At 43.1% G+C, this 21,354-nt stretch overlaps 1 protein-coding gene across 3 annotated transcripts in view; it reads left to right on the top strand.

Annotated features, from left to right (window-relative positions):
• SLC45A4 (solute carrier family 45 member 4) overlaps positions 1 to 21,354 on the top strand; it is an 87,132-nt gene that overhangs the window by 17,444 nt on the left and 48,334 nt on the right. Inside the window, exon 1 of one of the 3 annotated variants that reach the window (XM_063327616.1) lies at positions 5,320 to 5,476. The exons of the other annotated variants lie outside the window; for them this stretch is intronic. The gene's annotated coding sequence lies outside the window, so the exon portion shown is untranslated. Of the gene's footprint in view, positions 1 to 5,319; positions 5,477 to 21,354 lie in introns of those variants that run through there. 3 annotated transcript variants of the gene reach the window in all.

Genomic DNA, 21,354 nt, shown 5'->3' with positions numbered 1-21,354 from the left:
CTAGCCCAACTGGCTATCATCTATAAATTCATCCATGAAACATTGTGTTGTTATGAGAAAGCGTTAGAGAATCAAGATCTTTCAGGTGAAACTTCAGCAAAGTTGGCTTTCCGGCAGGCTGCAGGAGCCTGTACAGCCAGAAAACTAACTGTCTTTTTTCTGTGTGTTCACCAGTGTAAACTGGCAATAATACTGGCCAGCTTTCAGCAGCGTAAGGCTAACGTGAATGAAGTCACTTGAAAATCATCTCAAACTTAAACAGCCTTTGGTTCAGGGTTTTGGTTCTCTGCAAATCCAATACGGTGAAAATGTATCCGTTTTTCAATTTGGCTTTGAGTTAAAAAAAAGAGACCAAAGTACAAACATCCCTGTTCAGCAATGGAAACCTCATAAACATCATAGTCATGGTTTAATGTGAGGCAGCTCGGAAGGAAAACTGAGTAATCTCAGCTCATTGCCCAAGCGGAGAGCAAAAGAGTAAATAACGTTAAAAAAGGGGTTCTGGTCTCTCCATTGCAAGGGAAGAAGTGACTGAACCAAACAAGCCCTGCAGTTCGCAAATGCTCTCTAGCAGCATTTTAACTGCTCTTGGCACTTACACGAGGACTGAAAGCCACAGTTCTTGAAGGCCTGTCAAGTCATCCCTTGTCAACTATAAACTGCACTGGAGCTTAATTCCTCGCAGTTTTATTGTGAAGATAATTACAGACCAGGTAAATTCAAGAGGCAGGAAAATTTTTGCCGCCATTAATACCACTTTTTAGCCGTGCAAACCGGGAAAATGATAATAATAGGGAACTCTCATTCTTCAAGGCATGAACTCATGATGAGACCTCACAAGTGGCAGCAGCATCTCACAGCCTGTATTCGCATCTTGCCAACGTAACTGCTACCAGTTCAAGTCTCCGCCACGAGCCTTTTATTTCCCCTATGGGGATGGCGTGGCAAGGTACTACTACGGCTTTTAACTCCAGGTTTCAGGCTGGAGAAAGGTAAAGAGACCCTACAGCTGCACCGCCCCCTTTGCTTAGGACTGTTGACATTGCTGTAGGGTGACATGAGCCAGCTGGCTCCAGATAGGTAAACTTTGGGCACGAGACAGGGCAAAGAGCTGGGTGACGCTCTTTACCTGCAGGTCTTGTCTGAAGCCATTTGGCTCTCGGAATTCAAAGTCAATTTGGCTACCACAGGCAACCTGAATTGACCAGCCTGTCTGGCTCCCAGTCACAAACTGGCACGCGGTGTCCTGCTGTCCATGACTTGTCTGCATCCAGACAAAATCTCTTTGGTTGGCCTGCTGCAAGTCTACAGCCCTCCTCCAACAGGCAGAAAACAGAAGCTTTTAGGGGGAAAAAAAAAATGTATCAAGGGACACGGGCCATTTTACACAGCCATTAAAGTTCCAGCTTAATGACAGCATATGTTGGGGGAGGGTGGGAAGAAGGATTAAACAGCAGTTTCAAGCCCAGAGCACGGGTTTCCCATCAGATTATCTCACCCTTTGCGAGAGATACCCTGGGGATAAGTTACAGGCCAAATATGCAAAAGCTGAGACTCATTTTTCATGTCCTGTTTACAAGTGTCCTGGCTGGGAGACCTCACCTGGGCTCCTGGGCGCTCAGATTCACTGTAAGCCCTAGCCCCCAGGCTTCCCAAACCCATGGCCACTCCCAATTAGAAGACACCTCTAGGAGTTGGCTGTGTCAAACATCATTAAGTCTGAAAGCAAGTCAAAACAATCCCATAGGCCTTTTGTCCATCCAGCTGAAGAATTACCTTTTCTTCAAGTCACAGCTTTCAAAGGATTTAGGAGCAGCAAGCGGTTCTCAGGAGGTTTGGATAATCTAGGAATCCCCGCGTTTCATATAAAGCAATTCACGCTAGATCTGAACACTGGCAAACAGTCAGCTAAATCCATTATCGCATGATAATGCTCAAACATTTCATTAATTCCTAACCAGCTGTCCTCTGCTCCCTTACCCCTTTCATCATACAAACATTTCTTTAACTGTCTGAGGGAGGGGAGAGGGAGGATCAGACGCAGCCTCGTAAAATTCCTTCACCCGCTTTGCCTGCGGCAAGTTATTTCTTTTGACACGCATGTAAAATAATATTGGGGGTGTTGTTTGTTTGGCTTGGCTGGATGGCAAATTTTCATAACAATTTTGTAAGCCAAGTACCTGTGAAATAGAGCGGAGAGAACTCACAGCAGCTTGTTGATGATCCTGCCGTCTCGTTAACTAACACATCTACTTAATGGGAGACCCCTGGCTCTAATTTTTATGCCAAGACAGAGGGCAAGGCTTTTAGAGCAGGATATTGCTCTCCAGTGTTCAGAGGTCCCGTAGATTTATTTATTTTTAAAGTCCTTTGGTACGGCATGCCAAACAAACCAGTGGAAGCAAGGGTAAGTGAGGGACCAGTACCTTGGGGGTTTCTCCAGCTACATGACTCACAAAATGGAAACATGCACAATAAGAGTCACAGCGAGATTTTAAGGTGACTTCTGGATGCTTTCTGAGGGAAAGCTCTTGCTGAAGTGGCTCAACTCCCTACACATTGCTGAGGGATGCACCGAGGAACAGGACTCCCAAACACCACCCTGCCGAGCAGGGACCCGCTCAAGGTAGACCCTCACAAACGCCGGGAAGGAGAACCTGTCTCCAACCTCAGCTGAGGAGCTTTTCTCCCAGTCCCACAAACATCAGCCCCTCTCCCGGGCAAACGGAGCACACGTCTGGACAGCACATCAGGCTCTCGACTGACACTCACTTCTCCCCTGCCAAGACTTGAGGATGCGTTTATTTATTATGGGTTAAATATTTGGAGTTGAGTAAGAACCTCAGAGGGAAAAGGTGGGTCTGCTTCCTTGGATTATTTTTTTTTTTCCCCACCCCCTCACTCTCGTTATAGAAAATTGTGTTTTTAAAACTAAAATGTTTGTTTTATGGAAAATTACCCTTTCTGACTCTCGGCTTAGCTAAAGGCTGACAGTCAACAACTCTCAAGCAAAAATCACATGAGGAAATACAATGGAGAAATATCTGGACACGTCTGGACATGTCCGGACATTGCCAGAACAGCTCTAAAATGTCAGGGCGAGGTAAGGACCACGCTTCACCACAACAGGAGGCAACAAAAGAACCAAAAAGTGGTTTTCTTCAGTTATTTTAAAGCGAGGTATCAAAACATCAGGTAGCCTAGGCTGCCACAAATCTTTGGGTAACAAAGAACATTTTAGAAGTTGTAACTACGCTCACATCTTGAGATTCCTCCTCAGTGTTTTGAGTTGTGTTGGGGTCTCATATAATTTCCCCTAAAGTCCTTAAATTCCACTAAAGTCTCATCACGAGTCATTAGAATTTTCTACTACTCTAAATATAGGTATATTTTGTTTCTTCTGTGGAATATAATGTTTTGTTAGGCTATACTACATAAATTGAGTTGTGATATAATGGATGTTGGTTTACTGTCACGTGTAGGTGTTACACTGGGCTGTTGTCTGTATGGTAGTTTTATCGTTACCATTTGGGTAATTAAGAGAACTGTTTTGCCAAATTTTTTCACAAAGCTAGCCATGTCATTACAATATTTATAATGTTGTATATATGTCAAAATATGACATAATATATATGTCAAAAAACCCATCACTCTTTGAGTAGACTTTGGGAATCCTCACCAGAGGATGGTTAATTTAGCGAGTTGTGCATGATTGTAGTCGCTTTTCAGTCCTTGGTCTGAATTAGCCTAAAAATAAGTACACACTGATAACAGCATTCTAGTATAAAAGACTAATGTCGCCTTTTTTGTTTCTTAAGGGCTTGTAGTCGCAGTATTTTTGTTAGGTTCAAGATTCATATTGCTTTTTAATAGTGCATAGATGTGTACAGTTCTTCCATTTTGCCCTCTGTGGTTTTCCTTTTTCTTAAGTCTGGTATGCTTCGTGGTTTATTTATTCATGAGCTGCAGAGAAAGTTCACAATTAAAAAAAAAAAAATATGTTTTGGAATATATGGTTAAGAGCGTGTCAAGAAAGAGAAAACAATTACACTTACACAACATAACGTGCATTTTTACATGCCACTCACACGCCACTTAATGCATCCCCAGTTTATGTAAGTAAAGAAAATTAAATATTACACTACCCTGCCCAATGCAGTCAGCACAATTAAGGGTAGGAGACGTCAGTAATTGGGAAGAAAAAAACCACATGCCCGCGCTAAAAAAAATGCAGTCTTTTATGGCAAGTTTGCAGGGGGTGCTTACAGCACGGCAGGACTGCAATCAGGACTGAAGCATTTCCATTTCCTTGGGGGTCGCGTTGTATATTGAGCCTTGTATAAGGTAGACGTGATATAACGAGATGTAGAAAGTTAATTGCACCTTTGCACAGAGCGGGCGATGGACTGGGTGTGTGGAGAGGAGGGTCATGGTGGAGGAGAGGTGGGGAGGGAGGATGGAACCTCACATCTGACCGAACCTGAGGAAAAGGTGTTGTTTTTCATCACAACGAAGGAAAATTTGAATAATTTGGGGCCGACACATTTCCGGTACCTCAAGTAGGGATGGGTGTCCACTCCTGCGCTTTCCAAGTTGTTAGTTTGGAGGGGTGCTTGGCACAACTCCTTGCACAGAGCGGGCAACGGACTGAGCGTGTGGAGAGGAGCCTCCGACAGGTGTAGTGCAGCTGAGGTGATGACATGAACTTGCATTTGGCCAAACCTGAGGAAAAGGTGTTATTTTTCCTCATGATGAAGGAAAATTTGGACAATTAGGGGACGATGTGTTTGCAGTATCTCAAGTAGGGAAGGTCGTCTGCTCCTGCACTTTCCAAGCCTGTTAGTTTGGAAGGCTACCAGGCACAACTTTTTCCAGGCAGGGGACAGGGGCCCTGTGCCATGTCGCCGCCGAGTTTCTGTGGAAAACGCAGAGGCAGAGCAGGTGGCAGCATCCAGCCGCCCTCGGGTCGATTCAGCGGGCTGCCTTTGCGGCCAGAAACCCCCCTTCGGCCCCGGGAGAGGTGCCGGCGGGCTCGTCCTTCCCCCCCGCCTCCGGGGGCAGCGGGAACAGCCCCAACACCTGCCCGCCGCCGGCCGCCTCTCCTCAGGTGGCGCCGCCGCCCGCGCCCCCCACCCCTGGGGCGATGCCCCGTTCGCCCCCGTAGCCCGCCCGCCCGTCACCCTAGCAACGCCCCTCGCCCCCCGCCCCCGCATGACCACGCCCTCTTCATGCATATTCATGACCCCCGGCGCGCGGGGAGGGGGCGGAAGCGGAAGCGGGAGACGGTTTCCGAGGAGCCCGGTATAAAGCGGCCGCTGGTGCCCGGTGTCGCCCGCCGTTCTCGTGCCGCCCTGAGGGACGTCACCCCTCCCTCCCCCCCTCCCCTGGCCGCCGCGGCCACCTCCCGGCACTGCCGCCGCCTCCCCCGCCCGCCGCACGGAGCAGGTCCCGGGTGCAGGGGGAGACCCGGGGGCAGGTAAGGGCGAGGGGGAGGGATCGGGGGTGGTTGGGCCTCGGGGGGGTTGTCGGTAAGAAGCGGTTGGGGAGTTGTGGGGTGAGGGATGTGGGCTGGTGAAGGTGAGGAAGAGTTTTGCTGAGGGAGGTGGGCTGGTGAAGGTGAGGAAGAGTTTTGCTGAGGGAGGTGGGCTGGTGAAGGTGAGGAAGAGTTTTGCTGAGGGAGAGGAGGGGCTCGTGAAGGTGAGGAAGGGTTTGGGCTGAGGGAGAGGAGGGGCTCGTGAAGGTGAGGAAGGGTTTGGGCTGAGGGAGAGGAGGGGCTCGTGAAGGTGAGGAAGGGTTTGGGCTGAGGGAGAGGAGGGGCTCGTGAAGGTGAGGAAGGGTTTGGGCTGAGGGAGAGGAGGGGCTCGTGAAGGTGAGGCTGTCAAGATGGGAAGGAGATGTGGGGGGAGATGTGAGGCTGCAGGGGGAGAAGGGGATGAGAAATGATGAGAGTGAGGTGAGGGAGACATGGGGCTACAGAGGTGGAAATTGGGAAGTGTTGAGCTCTGTGGTGAGGGCTTGGGCCAAAGGAGATGTTGGGCTGCAGTGGCTGGGAAGGGATGAGGAATGAATGGTAGGGTGAGTAAAGTGGGGTTGGAGAGGCTTGACTGATGTGTCTGGGATAGTGAGTCATAATGAAGTGAAGATGGGATGAGAAAGAGGTGTCCCTTTGGGACTATGTTGAGCGGTGACTATGCTGGAAGAGGACTTGACAAAAGGTCTAAAGATGGGAATTAATATAGCTTTTCAAACTATTAAAGTTTGCTAGTCTGCCATTTGAATAATTCCACACTTAATCTGTAACCTGATCTCAATGCTTTACCATAAAACGGTTCAGTCTCACCTCACCTAGTCTGATCTGATGGTGGGAGAGTACTGGGGAAGAAATTACTTAGTGCTTAACTCTCACATCTCCCATGAAAGCTGCAGTTTTCCTTGAGATCATCTTATTGGTGATTTGCAGCTCTAGGATGCCCTAATTTATCACCTTTAGCAGGTGCAGAAACTGTGTTTGACCTTGAAAAATACTGTCCCTATGGGGCAGTTCTCTGTAGTGACTGGCCTCCAGTATAGAGGAAAAAAAGGAGGGGAGGAAAAGATGTAGCCAAGGCTCCAGCAGTGGGTGTAGTCAGTGAATCAATGTTGCCAGAGCTTGGCTAATACAGTGAATTACAAATGGTAAAGGGTAGGAAAGCTATTGCAGGATGTTGAGTGTTGGACAGAGGAGGTGATTTCTCCTTCAGGAAAGGAGACGCGTTAAAAGAAGTGGACCTACAGGGGGTAGACAGCACAAAGTACAGAGCACAGAGAGATAACTGCAACATTATGAGGATTTATGAGAAGAAATTGCACTGTTGCAGCATGTATCCTTACTGCTCTGTAAAAACTGCTCCGCTATGATCTGCGTCATGTTCCACTGCCTTGATCAGACACTGCTACTAAAATATTTAATGAAATACGGCTTGAGCAGGCACTTGAGCCCAAAGAAAGCAAGAAAGAGCTGGTGAATACTTTGTTTCCTTCCAGAAGTCAGGCTTTTTTTGTAAATATCTGGCAGAAGTGGTTGCTGATGTGATTGCACTGACCTAGCTTGTATATGCCTTCTTCCTCCACACCCGTATTGCAAAAGATAAGGTCTCTCTTGCTTGGTTTGTTTAATGATTATACTGGATTGATGAAATGTTCAACAGGCCTAATTTTTCCCTTCCTAAATAAGGAAAAGGGCTTCAGATAACAGATTCAGGTATTTAGTTGACACTTTGGCTATAGATGCTTCTAAAGTACTTTTTACTGTAAGCTTGAAAAGCTGACACTACCTTAAGCTCCTAAAACTGCATCCAGTAGTCTCTGGGGCATCCAAAAACATCTTTGAGTTCCCCTGTCTGTCAAAGGTAGTAGCAGCTGCTGTCTTGGAAGTGAGACCTTCATTCCTATATTAATTGAGATTAAATTGAGTATTTAAGGGAGTTTTCATGACAAAATAATTTACATGATGTAATGGATGGGATCAGTGGAACAACTTCTATTTTAGTTAGCTATTTGTAATATCAGAGGCCAGTTTACATGGGTTGGCTCATGTCTCTCTGAGCAAGGAAATAATTGCAGTTCTTACACTCAGTTATGTATGACAGAGGCATCTTCAGTAAAATTGAAAACGTATGGTTCTATAGATAACATGCATTACGCAAGAGGGTAAACTCCTGCGGGAACCTGCTGCTCTCTGGGAGTTTGTCATTGAGAAAGGAATGAGCAATATCTGCTGATGGGATCTTGTTTGAATGCTGTGAGGACTGCTTGTAATTGAAAGCAAGCCTCTCCCTCAAAGCTGAAATGTCTTAGCAGTTCAGTCTGTTTTAAATACACTTGTATTGTGCTGCTTTAAGCTGTTGAGGGAGGATGTCTTCTGCTGGGGGTGTCCTTCATTAGTGGTGAGAAGGTGGTTAGAAGACTGACTTAGCTGGTGAACTTGCTGCTCCTTCTGTGTCATGTTACAACAAAATTAGTGAAGTGCAACTTCATTCATGTGCCTTTTCAGTGGGGCAGCACAAGTGGAATATTTACGTGGCTTCCAATGAAGCATGGTGTAATTCTACTAAAACAATACACATACCTGTATGTCCAAGTACATGTGACCTAAATTTTTCAAGCTGAAGCAAATATGTAACCTATTTGAGGAGCTTTCTAAAGCAACTGCCTTTATTCTGCCATGTGGAAATACAGGCTCTGAGGAGCTTAGAGAACACAGGCTGAATTTGGACCCATCTCACAAGGCTGTGACCTCAAAGGTTAATTATGTTTAAACTCACTCCAGTCCTGGATTCACTGAGAGTTAGAAAGTTAGATCTTGGTAATTTAATATTGCTCTGCTTGTGTGCTAAGGCTGGAATGTGTGGACTCTGCCCCTGTATAAACTTGTTTTAAATGGATCATTCCTAAAAGCTATGAGAATACTAACATTGGGTGGTACCTGTGGGGTATGACACCAGTGAAACTGCATCTAATGTTTGAAAAACCTTCTTAAGTCAAAATGTGTTGCCAACTGAGCAGCTTACAAAAGATGCTTAAGCTTTGAGAGGCATCCTATAAAAGGCTAGGTGGGAAGCTGATGGCTGAAATGACCTACTAGCTGCTAGGTAATGCCTGCAGTTGTGAATACAGTTGCATGTAACACTTCTGTATTTTCACCAGACACTAATTTAAGCAATAAACAGTTCATTTACACATAGCATTTGATCATGTCTAGCTTAATCTCTAAACTCTGCCTGTGATGTACTGCAGTTGTTCTCAGTTGAACATCTCATGACTTCAAGCTTCAATTCCTAGAGTAGGCAGCCAGTTTTGCCCACACTATGTGGGCATCTCTGCTTGTCGTGTTAGGCAAAAACAGTGAAATCCTTTCATATTGCCCATCACAAGAAGCTGCAGCTGCCAGGGGTTTTTTGAGCTTAACTAGCAGTCTGTACCTCTGCTGTTGCTCCTAATAGTAAAAGCCACCCTAAAATACTTGCATCAAATGATCAAGCAGTGTGTAAGCAACAGTGCACATGCAGTGGTGTCACACTTAAGATAAAAACAAGCTTCACTTACACTTAAGACTGACTATAAAGTGATGGTTAGTGTAAAAGCATGCTGAACAGAGGCAAAGCTACTCCAGTTGAAATGGGGCTTTCCAGCTGATCTGACAGGAGAGATGCTGTGGAAGTGTTGAGGCTGTCGAGTGATGGAGGGGGAAGCTTTAGCAGCTTGCACAGTTACTGGTGACATGAAGAACTGTTTGTGCTGCATTTTAGTTTTGCAAGGGTCATCCCCATAACCTTTACCAGTAATACTTGCAAGATCCCAGGCTGTAACCTATTCTAGCTATAGGCATAAGATTCACTAAAACTATGTTGACAATGCCTTGTGTGCAGTTGTTTCAGTTAGAGAAGGCTTAACTGACTCGGTAACTATTCTGTCCTTCAACTTGCAGCACATTGTCAGCCTTATTAACCAGCTTCTATTCAACAGTGTGGTTAACTCAGGGAATACAGAGTGCACTGGTTGTCACTTGGCTTAATATACCAGTGTTAAACTGATACGAGTGTTTGAAACAGTAATTTTCCTAAGCAGAACATTACTTCTGCCTAATGACTGCTTTAATGAGTCTAATAAATGCACAGCTCTGCTAGAAAGTTTAACTTGCCATACAGAAGCAGAAAATACAAATGATTCTGGCAAATCCAGTTGCCAGAAAGTTGAAGCAGAATACCTGCTGTTGGGATGAGTGACACCATGTGTGTGGCTTGACAAGTAACTGGTGTTTCAGTTCGAGTCGCCCTCCAGACAGTAGATCCTGGACACCCCAGAAACCAAGCCTAGAAGCAGACAGTGTTAAGCTGTGGAGCTCTGTGCTGTGAACTAAAGACTCTATGTGCTTTTGGTAAGCTGCTGCTGGTCAGGTGACTGTTTTTGTGGTCAGCAGCTTATCAGTTACCCACACATCTTACATTTGAGTCACAGCCCTACTCCGAGTAACCACCCAAAAACTTCCACTGGTAAAGGATATTATGTCCCCCAGCTGGGACTGTGAGGGTTTCTTGAATCCTAGCGCTGAGTAGTTATTGCTATCTTTAATAAACTGGTTATTCTGTTATGCTTCTGTATGATAGTTCACTCCGCTCAGAGTGGAATGAGATACTCTGCATGAAAAAGAGCTGAGTTCATGCTATTAAATCTAGACCTCCAATAGAGTTGCTGGAGACTGAATTTGCCTCAAGTTAAAAGCTGAACTTGAGGCATCTCAGCAATGGATTCGGAGCACTGCAGCGTCTGAGTCACTGAGTGGTTTGTGTGCTGTGAACTGCCATCTTAGGGAAACTGGCACACAGTAGCTTAACTAAAGCCCCTTAGCACTGGTATTTCCAACAAGTGCTGTAAAGTCATTTAGACTGCAACTGGCATACTGCATTGTAACAACTTGGGAGAAGCAGCCAGGTTTTCTCATCAAACTTGCTCTTGGCCAGTGGCTCTGGCAAGCATCAGGACACAAGGCTTTCCCTAGGTAATAGTTTGGTTTAGCTTAGGAGCTGCTTCTGACCTTGGCTTGGCTCTTAGTCGGTTTGAACATGAATCTCAATATATAGGTGATGAGAAGTTAGTCTCCACAATATGGACAACTAATAAAACTCTTAATACCCAGTTAGAGCTGAGGAAGACTTCCTTTCTAGGACTCTCATCTGTGAAGGGTATAGGCTATTAAACTATAGTTTCTTTAGCTTTAGGACACCTGGCTGGCTTGACACTTTAGACTTGCAAGTCTCTCTTGTAGTGTTATGTGAAGACAGGCTAATCTGGGGGCTTGAGGAAGTGGAAGTGGACAGAGACCTACATTCCTTGCAAGACTGAAATTGTCAGTCAATAGCTGCTCTTCATGTAGCAAGGCATAAAAGGGTAGAAGGTAAAACTTAGCCCTCAGGAATAGGCTGAAGATGCTTTTAAAAAATCTTAGCAGTGTTTAAACAGCAGCAGGAAAGCATTACCTCTGAACTGTTTTGCTAAATTATATGAGGTGGATTTTATCAGTGTTCTTGGGAGATCAAGACTGGTGCTCTTAGCAGAGTGGAGAGAGAACCTAGTTTCCTCATCTCATTTTAAATGAGAGCTCTAATGTTTTTGTAACTGAAATTTAAACCAGTGTTATGCTGACCCTGCATATTTTCTATCCTCTGCTGGCTCGCCTGGAGTACTTCTGCATGCAGTATAGTTCATTTATTTTGGAGACTTGAAAACAAGCCATTATCACCCTTTGGTGCCAGACAAATAAATGATCTAACTGGGGGCTGAACCCAAAGCACTGTTTTTATGAAAACACAACTGCATGTCACGTTTATCAACTTCATTCTGTCCTTGAATATATGATCAGTCTTCCTGGACCACATCCAGAAACCAGTGGCTTAACCCAACAAGCGATGACTACAGAACAGTCAGATTTTTATGCCACTTAATTTCCTATCATCACTTATACACAGCAAGTGGTCTTCCAGAATACACTTAGTCTGAGTGCTGTTTAACCTACAGCTTGCTTATCAATCATATGGGAGTACAAATAGGAGGAACAGGAATCAACTGTTTAAAATAGTCCCAATGCTGGATCTCTTGCTTCCAGGTAAAAAGAGGTTTGGGGTTGTGTTTGGTGGGTTTTTGGTGGCTTTGGTTTTTTTTTGGTGGGGAGGGAGAAGGCATGCCTGCAGGGTAAAAAATGCTCCTCCCCTTTTACAAGGGGAATATCTGAGCAAGTACACTGGCCTGTGCAGTCTGGCTCTGGGTACTCCCAGAGGAGTGATTTGACAGTCTGAACTATTGCTCCTTAGAGTAGTGTGGCTGGCCAGCTAACTCCCAAGAGTTCAAAAAAAATAACCCAAAGCAAATGAACAACTTGCTTTAACACTAACACATCTAGTGCACATGTCCTGTTTGCTGTCTGAAATGTATCTGGGGGAATCGGCTCATGATGTAGGCTTGTTCTTTTCTTGGCTCTTGTTCTGCTTCTAACTTGGGTGTAGAGAGGGAGAAGGCTTACGCTTTTCAGAGGAGGAGTTATCCTGATTGTTTCCAACACCATAGTGCTTCTGTGGCTCTGTCAGCCATTCATATTTGTTGTCACATCCTTAAAGTCTAAACACTTAGCTCCTTCAATGGGATGAAAAGGGGAGTGATCTGACACTTACTTTTACCCTTTGTGCTCCTACAATTATTGCTGGTCTTACAGTTGGAGCTTTTTTCCTGCTGCTTTGCTTTCAAATCACCTCTCCAATTCGTCATCTCTCAGGTATGGCCTGTTCAAAACTCACTATGCAGCTGCACAGCAGCTGGAGTCTACTGGAGAAATGGCATTGAACCAGATAACATGTGTCCTCTTCCAGATGGTGACTCTGGGATCGTTTGTGCGACAATTCAGGATGCCATTTGAAAATAAGCCTTTTGACCCTATATTACTAGTGGGATCTCTAATCTTCTCTGTATGCATATGAGCTGGACTGGAGTGCTAGATAGAAGTATATCTACCATGGCCTCTCAAGTGTGTAGTAGTCCCCAGTTAAGCTGTATATGAAAGTGTTTGGGTTCCCATCCAGTGAGGCTTGTATTAGAATCTTCCATAGATGCCTGTTCATCTAGTGGGCTTGATATTAAATTGTTAGTAATTCTTTTACTAGTTGGGAAGATGGAAGATATTGTGGGCAAGTAATAGTCTTTGGTGTGATGACTTAAGATAGAGCCTTACTACTCTGTCTCAGGGTGTTCTTAGCCTGTTCGTGGCTAGATTTAATTAATATCACTTTGTCCCCTGAAACATCAGGCTTTCGGTGATGTTCAGTATAAACTTGACTCTGTACTCCTTGAACAGATTTCTTTGCATCTTCCTGCCTCTGCACAAGTCACTTCATGGAAAGCTACACTTACACTGGGGGGGGGGGGGAACAAAACCCAAAACCAACAAACTGCAACACCAAACCCCAGTGCTCAATAACTGCAAGCTACTAAACATACACGTTCATCAGACTACAAACTTTCAGCTTGTTCCAGCAGCCCAACACTGCACAGTATTTCCCTGAGCTGCACTTAGCTCTCTCTTCCTCACTAACTATGCTCCCAAATTAACACTTTTTCCGAGAGATCAGTTCCAGTTCTACGTTAGGGCTGGTTACTGAATAACTGGTTGTAAAGAATGCCTAAATTTATCATTGGTACAATAAAAGCTACGCTGTTCCCTTAACTTCAGCCTCTTTCAGAAGCTTTTGGTCAACAGACTCACTGTCTGTGTGGCTTTGTAAGGAGTCTGTGTAGATATTTCTAAATATGTCACTTTCAGGATCCTTCAGTGAACTTGACAACAAGTTGCCTTGATTGTGGATCACAACCTCATTCTGCCTACGGGGAATTTACTAATTGATGTGTCCGTGATGGCTTTCACTGATCTTTGAAGTTTTAGGGCCTTTCTCACTGAAAAAGCCATAGGCTGGTAAGTGGCTGGTGGTCAAACATCTCTACTAGAGCAAGCTTTAATTCCCTAAATAGCAATTACTGTATTAAGACTGAATATATACACCATAGCTTACAAAAGACAAGTTCTTTAAGTGAGCAGGGAATAAGGCTTCAGCATTATATGCAGAAATTACTGCAGTCCAAATCATTTGGAGTTCTTGCCTCTAGAAAATGGGATAAGAAGGCTGCTGCAGTTCTGTGCTTCAAGTGTTCTTGGTAAAATTGGTTTGTATTTGGAAAAAGAAGTCTGAGCTAGAGGTGTTCTAGGAGAGGTGTTGGTAGTAGTTCCCCAAGCTTTAATACTAAGGGTATATGGTCTAGTAAGGGCGGAGTCTAGTGTTAATGTGTTTAAATACTTCAGCTCTGTATTTATAGCATCTCCACCATGCAATATAGTGTCCATCTTGCATCTAAATTAGCATGGTCAGGGTGCAAGTACGGTGCAAATGAAAGCAACACTTTGTTTATCTCCAGTAGCAGCATTCAGTTCATTAATATTGCATCTACCTGTAACTTGGAAAACGAGTGGAAGCCTGCCAGTGACAAATATTAAATAAAAATAGGTCCTTTATTTTTTTACTTCAGTGACTGTCCACCATCCTGTCTAGTTCTTACCTTGTGTGGTTATGCTAGTGCCATTAATAATGCTTCATTTTCTTGGTCCCTGTTGATGTAGGGATTAAATAACTTCCTTTTTAATTGTCTGGGTAATAGTGATATCTTTTCAAATAAAAATAATACTGGCCAATTCTTGGCATTCACTGAAGAAATTTTTTAAATGTTGGACTAGGCTGAGAGCAAAGGAGGAAGCCAAGGATGGAAACTTCCCGGCTCCATCGTATCTGATAAAGCAGGCAAAAGCCCACAATTTTCCTTCATTAATTTGTTAGTCTCTCAGGAAAAACTGTAGCCCTGTAAGTTGTTTGGTGTGAGCAGCTAAGACTAAAAGCTACACAAGTCTGTCTTTTTGCCTCTGAAAGGGTTTAGGCTTGTAATAATGCTGCCACCCTTCCAACCTTGCAGGAAAGAGTGAAAGTATAGAAGGCTTACATGACTGTTGAATACATCTCAAATTATTTATATCTGGGCTTGTAGCCTAGTGTTAGATCTGCATTCCCCAGACTTCTAAGTGGAAGGTTGGGCATAGACTTAAACAAAAAAAAAAAAACCCTGAAAGCCTGGGTAGCTTTTCTCATTAGTTAAGTGCGGAGTTTCACTTTGCATGGCATGTGTGGGGGGGATGTATCCGAAGTGACAGCCAAGCGTCACTGTTTGTTTGTGATCTAGTGGGATTTGGAGTATGGCTTTAGTGTATAACTGCCAATGCTCCTGAAACCAGCTTAATCACAGCAAATGGTAGTCACGCCTGCTCCTCGTGGTAGGAAGTCTTTAATAGAAAGCATGTAAGAAGGCACGTACATGTGTTCAGTTTATTTGCTGTCCAGCAAAGAAATTTGGGATCAGGCCACTCAAGATCCTACCCAGATGTGGGTACGTCACGCCATGTGTGTCCTAAAGTAAAGGAGTCTGGTTTGATTGCACTATTTTCTTCTGGGGGAATTAACATTTCATACTGAATGTGGGCAACTTGTGTCTATGCTAATTTCAGTTCCATGTTTTGAAGGCTGATCACACTTTATTTACAGAGGTTTGCACTCTGTTCCAGTGGAGATTTAAGCCTGGTTGAAGCTTATTGTTAGAGGACGAGTGATCTTCCATTGGGGAAAATACAGGATATAGTTGCACATTTTATATTCATCCTGTTTCTCCAGACTTCATGTACGATGAGCGGTGACAAGGGCATACTAAGTCCTCGGAGGTGAGCTGAGAAGGTTTTCCTAGCCAAAACCTTTTTGGGTTATCTGCAGTCGGTGCAAACTGCAGGGTGTGTAAATAGGAAGAACTTTATAGACACCATGTGAATTCTCTTCCTGCAGGATTTTTTTCCCAGTACATCAATACTTTGTTGTCCCCTAACTGTCTATCCCAGTTAAGTAAACTGAAGCTCACTGCACCTTGACTGAAAACCAGAATGGAAGCTATGGATAGGAGTGTGTCACATCATGGCTTTTTTAATGTGGAATTGCAACTTAAAAGTTTAAGTATCTTTTGGCTTAAAAATAAAGGCTTAAAACAAAATGGAAGTGACCTTTTGAACTATGGCTGGTTTACTATATGGTGATCTGTACTTCTCCACAGAAGTTCTTGGATCAAAACCCTGCCTATTTATTTTGCGGAAATATAATTATAGAATAAATACGTCACACTTAAAAACTTGCTACTGGAAGAACAAAAACTTAAAGCTCTTACAGGATAATAAATGCATTTCACTTAAATGAGATAACAGGGATGTGTTGCCCCCGTTTTGTCTATTAAACCTTGACTGCTACACAAAGCAACATTAAGGTATTTCAAGTCTATTTAGGCTCTTAAAACCTAAAACATTTAAGTATGTTATGCTTAACTGCTCATTGCTTTAATCAAATCTTATTCCTCCCAAAAATCTGGATCTGGCAGGGGATTGTTCAAACAGTAAACACATTAGTTTATTGCATAAGCTGGTACTGTAATTGGAAAAGTAAAATGACTAAGCACAGCATTCTCAGTAAAGCTGCCAAAATGAAATACAGCCCAGAAGGACAAGCTACACTTTTCATTAAAATAGGCTTCAACAACCATGAAATTCTTCACCCTAAGGGCTTCCTCGCTCTAATGTAAAATGTCAAATACCTCCATGCGTTGATCAGTAACTTGCATCCACTTCAAGATCTTTGTTAGTCAAATAGTAAATGTACTTTCTTGTTCACATGCTATGAGAACCGAATAGTTTTCTTCCTCAGCTTCCTGTGTTATCACTGCAGGCGCAAAACTACACGTGCGGCACATGTAAATGTCTGTGCCCTTGTGCAACTCTGCAGCAAGGCAACTGTGCATGAGCTCAGAATTGAAGATGCAATAATTGAGCAACCTCAAGCTTCTAGAGCCATGAGAAAGTCATCAATGAATATCGCAAGGAAGAAGTGAAACCTGCTTGTTGTCTGTCTCACCATGGGTAATAATAATTCTGTTACTGAGGACACATAGAGAATATGCTGTAATCCTCCTGGTTACAGCTTGGCCCAAACATTACTTCTCTGATGGAGAGATCATGTTTGAAACCTACTGACAAGCCTTACTTTGTTTAAATAAGTAGAATAATCTCATGCCCTTCAGACTTTTAGTCATGCTTTCTGGCTCTTGTCCTTTCTATTTCCTCTCCCAGCTTTTTCTAGTTGGCTCAGTCTGTTCACGTACAGCATGCTTTGCTCACTGAAACGTTCAAGTTGAATGTTGTTGTGCTTGATGAGGAATCATTAGTCATGTGAGGTGATCCTCACCTCTACTATAACACTAGGACAAAAGTAAGAATATTTACTTTCAACAGGATGCTGACTTGGGTTTTCCTTCTCTGCTGTAATCCATAGTTTTTTCCTGAAAAATGTGTAATCCCTTCTCCAGTTAACCATGCTAGCAGGAACAGTGTTTGAATAAGTATTTCCAGTTTATTATTATATTTTTTTTATTTCACTGTCCTTTGCAGTCTTTGCAAACCTCTGTTCGCCAGTCTGACCTGGATTACTCTGCCAGTTGCTCAAAGCCTCATTCACTTAACATTTTTGGTTTGCCTGCTCTTTACAGCCATAGACTTTAAACAGGTATAGCACTTCAAATACTTCGGACTAATATGTACATCAGTATATCAAGGTAATTTTTTTGTCTGCTCTTTGAGGATTTAGCCAAGTACATGGTAAAGTTCTTCCTTAACCTGAATGACAAGTTTGTTAATTCTGATAAAGTGTTGCCTGTAAACACCTTGCAAACAGTAAGGGAACCAGCCCAAAGCAGCAAAATAATTCGGGGCAAATATGCCATCCCTTATCAACTCCATGTGTGATAAATGGATTTAGCTAGCTCTGATGTTAGGGAAAGGAAACCTCTAAGTATTAACAATCTTCATGGGAACTGGGTTGCAAGCCAAGCCGTTATCTTGTACCAGAATAAACTGATAAGAGAAAGTATTTGGTTAGAAGTAGAGCAGTTCTTTAAAGAAATAGGCTGAAGACCTGAAACTCCTTTGAAAAGATAAGGTAATATTATGCAGTATTCATTCAAGTACTTGATTTTGGTTTTGCAACTTCAACTCATCCCTTTTTGTTTTGGGTATTATGGCTGTCCTCCTGTTCCCCCCCACAAATGTGAGCCCATGATTTCCTCCGTACTACAAATGTAAAGCATCTCTTCAGAAAGTTATCCAGTCAAAAACACCTAGCAGTTTCAACTAGGTGCATGTGTGCTCACATCGTACTTCATCTGACCTCTGCATGTGATGAGTGATGCTTATTGCTTGGCTTGCTGCTGTGGGCAGTTGTCATCATCTCTTGGAAGACAAACATCAAGTCAGTTTTGAAAACGGAGAAATTAGTATATTATAGCAAGCAGAAGCCACTGAGAGTTGATCAGGAGTGACAGATCGGGGAGCTGGAAAGGTAACATCTTGAATACTGTAAGGTCAGGCTCAGCTTTCCAGAGGAGCAGCGTGAAGACTCTGTATCCGTTATACTTTTAGGATCAGAGCACAGAAAGCAATGAAAGCTTAAAGCAAAGAGCTGAGTGCCAAAGAGTAGAGGCTAAAGATCTTGTACCAATATGTCTTCTACCATACAAGAGAGCAGCAGAGGTGAAGCCAGACTGAATGTGAGTGGAGCAATGTGAGGAAAAGCCAGTGGTGCAACTGCAATCTTTATGGAGCATAATAAAGGTGTGTGGATGACAGAAGATAAATGGAGAGCTATTTAACTATCTTCATGAAGCCCACACTATTCCTCTGTGTTATTATTCGAGAATGGTCTAATAGTTTAGAGAAGGCTTCTGTCAAACTGTTCAAATATTCATAGATCAGCTCTCAACTTGGTCAGTTCTTACTCTGATATGTTCTGTGAATAGCCATACAGCCTCTGAGATAGGAGGTCCCTTAATAACGTTGGGCGCATGTTAGACTAATCATAAAGACAATCCCAAGCAGACGTTGCTGTTCCTGTTTATTGTTTGGATCAACACAACATATTTCACTTGCTAATCTTCAACCTATAGTTGGTGTGCATTTTAAAAAAATGTAAAGGTGATGCTCAATGTCTTCATCTATATTCACTTGACCAGTGCTGGGGTCCTGAATTTTAAGTTGTAGCTGTGACTTACATTGAAAGTTTACTCTTATATTTAAAGTATACTCTTATATACGCTCTGAAGATGGCTTACACCAACTGCATGTGTATTTTGGTGTCTCTTTAAACAATAAAGGCACAAAACCAAACCTATTTTGTCAGGTGTTCACGTTGCTACTTCTGTCGCTGTCTCCCAACTGAATTTCCCACTTGGCTTCAGACTTCAGGATCTATCTAGGTTAATAGAATGAAGAAAAAAATATTGCTTCTTCTCTGACTCCAGTGAATGCATTTCTGAGTAGAGGATCTGATGATGCCTTTCTGAGGATACTAGATGCCTAGTAGGATAACCTGCCATCTCAGCTGTTGCACTTCAGTATTGTGCTAGTCTGTGTACTGGAATTCTGGCGTTTCCCTCATTGTCCTGCTCTTCTCCTCTCTGCTTTTAGTGCCTGTAAGTATTAATGCAGCTCTACCTACCTACAGAAATACCTGTGATACTATCTGACCACAAATTCATTCTGCCTCTGAGAATGATCTGGAAAGGTACTCTAGCTGGTATGCAATTAGCTGTGCATAAAGAAACAACCACTAGATTAGCTTTGTTTTCTAAACAATCAATCATGCTTGCATAGGCTGAACTTCCACTACCATGTTCTCTATGCCAGCAGCCCTGCACCTAGAAATGACTTAAGTGCAATCACTTTGAATCATTCAGCTAAATAAATGTTCACTTTAAATACCCTTTTTAAGCAAATAAACTCTCCTCATATTGGAAGATGCCAGTCTAGTCCAGTGGAAACTATTGCTACAATATTTTTTCCTTATGAACATTCAAGAAAAGGTCCTTTAGCATTGATTCACTGAGGGTGTTTTAGGTAATTTAAGGCTGCATATCTGACAATAACCTGCAACAGAAAATGCTTGTGAGATACTAGACACTCTTCAAAAAGCATTTGCTGGTCTTTGGGAGGGGGGAAATAATAGTTCATAAGGCCAACTAACATTCAAGCTCATTAAATATAGATTAGTGTCCCTACTGCCTGTGTGGCCTACAGTGGTAGCCCTGGTTGGCTTATAACAAATAGTTATAGTACAGCTGATGAAATCCTTGTGGTGATTCCTCTGAACCACCCCACCCCTGGAAAATGTCTCTGTGGGGATTTAGAGGGGCACAAGATCCATACGATACGATCATACGATAATGCTTACAGTTGCGTGGATGAGATCTGTCCCCATACCCTAGTGCAGCTTTGTGCCTAAAGGATTCCTTAGGTCGCATGTAAAACTTCCCTGGAAGGATGGCAGTGGTATATTTTGCAGCAAACATACAGGAAAAAGCTGAGGGACTGACAGAGCATGTTCAAATTGACTGAATGTGGCAGGACTAAAGCTAGGCTGTGAGATGTCTGATTTTCACCAGACAGCTGTAAGAACTGCTGTAGTGATTGCAGATACAACAGCAGACTATTAAACCACTTCAGCTTTGGTACAGAACTGCTATGGGTCTTATCCCATAGCGATCCAGATGTATGCTGTTAAAATGGCATGGATGCTGGAGCTTGTGCATCCTGTAAGAGGAGAGTGGCTGACAGTCATTCCCAAATTAGGTAAAAACGCCAAAATCTGACAAGACTTTGCCAAGCTGTTTCATAGTTCTACAAAGTCACAAATGGAAGAGGTCTGTGTCCTCTAAATATTTCCCTGCTAGCAGGTCTTTATGTATCGAGTCCAACCACCTCTTATTATTTTAGTGTGTGTGTCAGTAAATATCTTACCCTGCCAGTTCTAACAGGGTTACAGCTTGGCAAAATGCATTACTAAAATAGCATTCGTTCATAGTCCAAAATCAAAATATGCCCTGATCAAGCTGGTCTTAAATGTGGCCACTGGCTTTCTACAGGGCTGCTCTTAAACCAGCTGCCTCAATCATATTACTTGCACTAAAAATTTCTAAAACGGATTGTTTGTAAATACATTGTATTTGCCAAAGTGCTGTCTGTTCATTACCTGTATTTCTTTCTCCTAGAAGGTGTAACTCTTAAACGTTAGGTTTCGCCTACTTTGCTTAAAGTGCTTTTTGTGGAGGTTCTTACTGTATAGTTTTCGTAAACGTTGTAGATAAGGTCTGAAATCAGTGTGGTGATGCAACCCTTCTAAGCACTGATTCATCCGTATTGTTTGCTGAACAGTATTCCTCTGGTATTCTTGAAATTTATAAACTTTATTAGTGATTTGTGTTACAAGGGGATTCTTCATTTTGGTTTTTTATCTTGCACCTTACTTAATGTATGGGCTATGCATCACTGTTAGACCTCTTCAAATGTTTATTTAAATAATTCAGAAACTAAATCAAGTAGCTATACTTCATGGCAATGAACATAAACATGTCGGTCATGCTGATATTTGGGACAGCAGGGATCTGGTCAAGTGCTCTAGCTGTACTTTTTATGAAGTGTGCTTACTCAACGCCTGTTTGTAATCGCTTGGGCTTCACAAGGGCGGGACTGAAAATGTTTACCAAAGGTGCTGCACCATAAAGCTGCTATTTTAACCTATAGCTGTTTCCTCCATTAGCACCACCTAACACAGGGAAGGCTTGAGGTCAAGGGGCTGAAAAGCAGCTATTTTACCG

The sequence above is a fragment of the Chroicocephalus ridibundus genome, chromosome 2 (genome assembly GCF_963924245.1).
Source record: "Chroicocephalus ridibundus chromosome 2, bChrRid1.1, whole genome shotgun sequence".
NCBI lineage: Eukaryota > Metazoa > Chordata > Aves > Charadriiformes > Laridae > Chroicocephalus > Chroicocephalus ridibundus.
The sequence above is the reverse complement of the archived record's forward strand: the minus strand, read 5'-3'. Positions and strand labels throughout refer to the sequence as shown.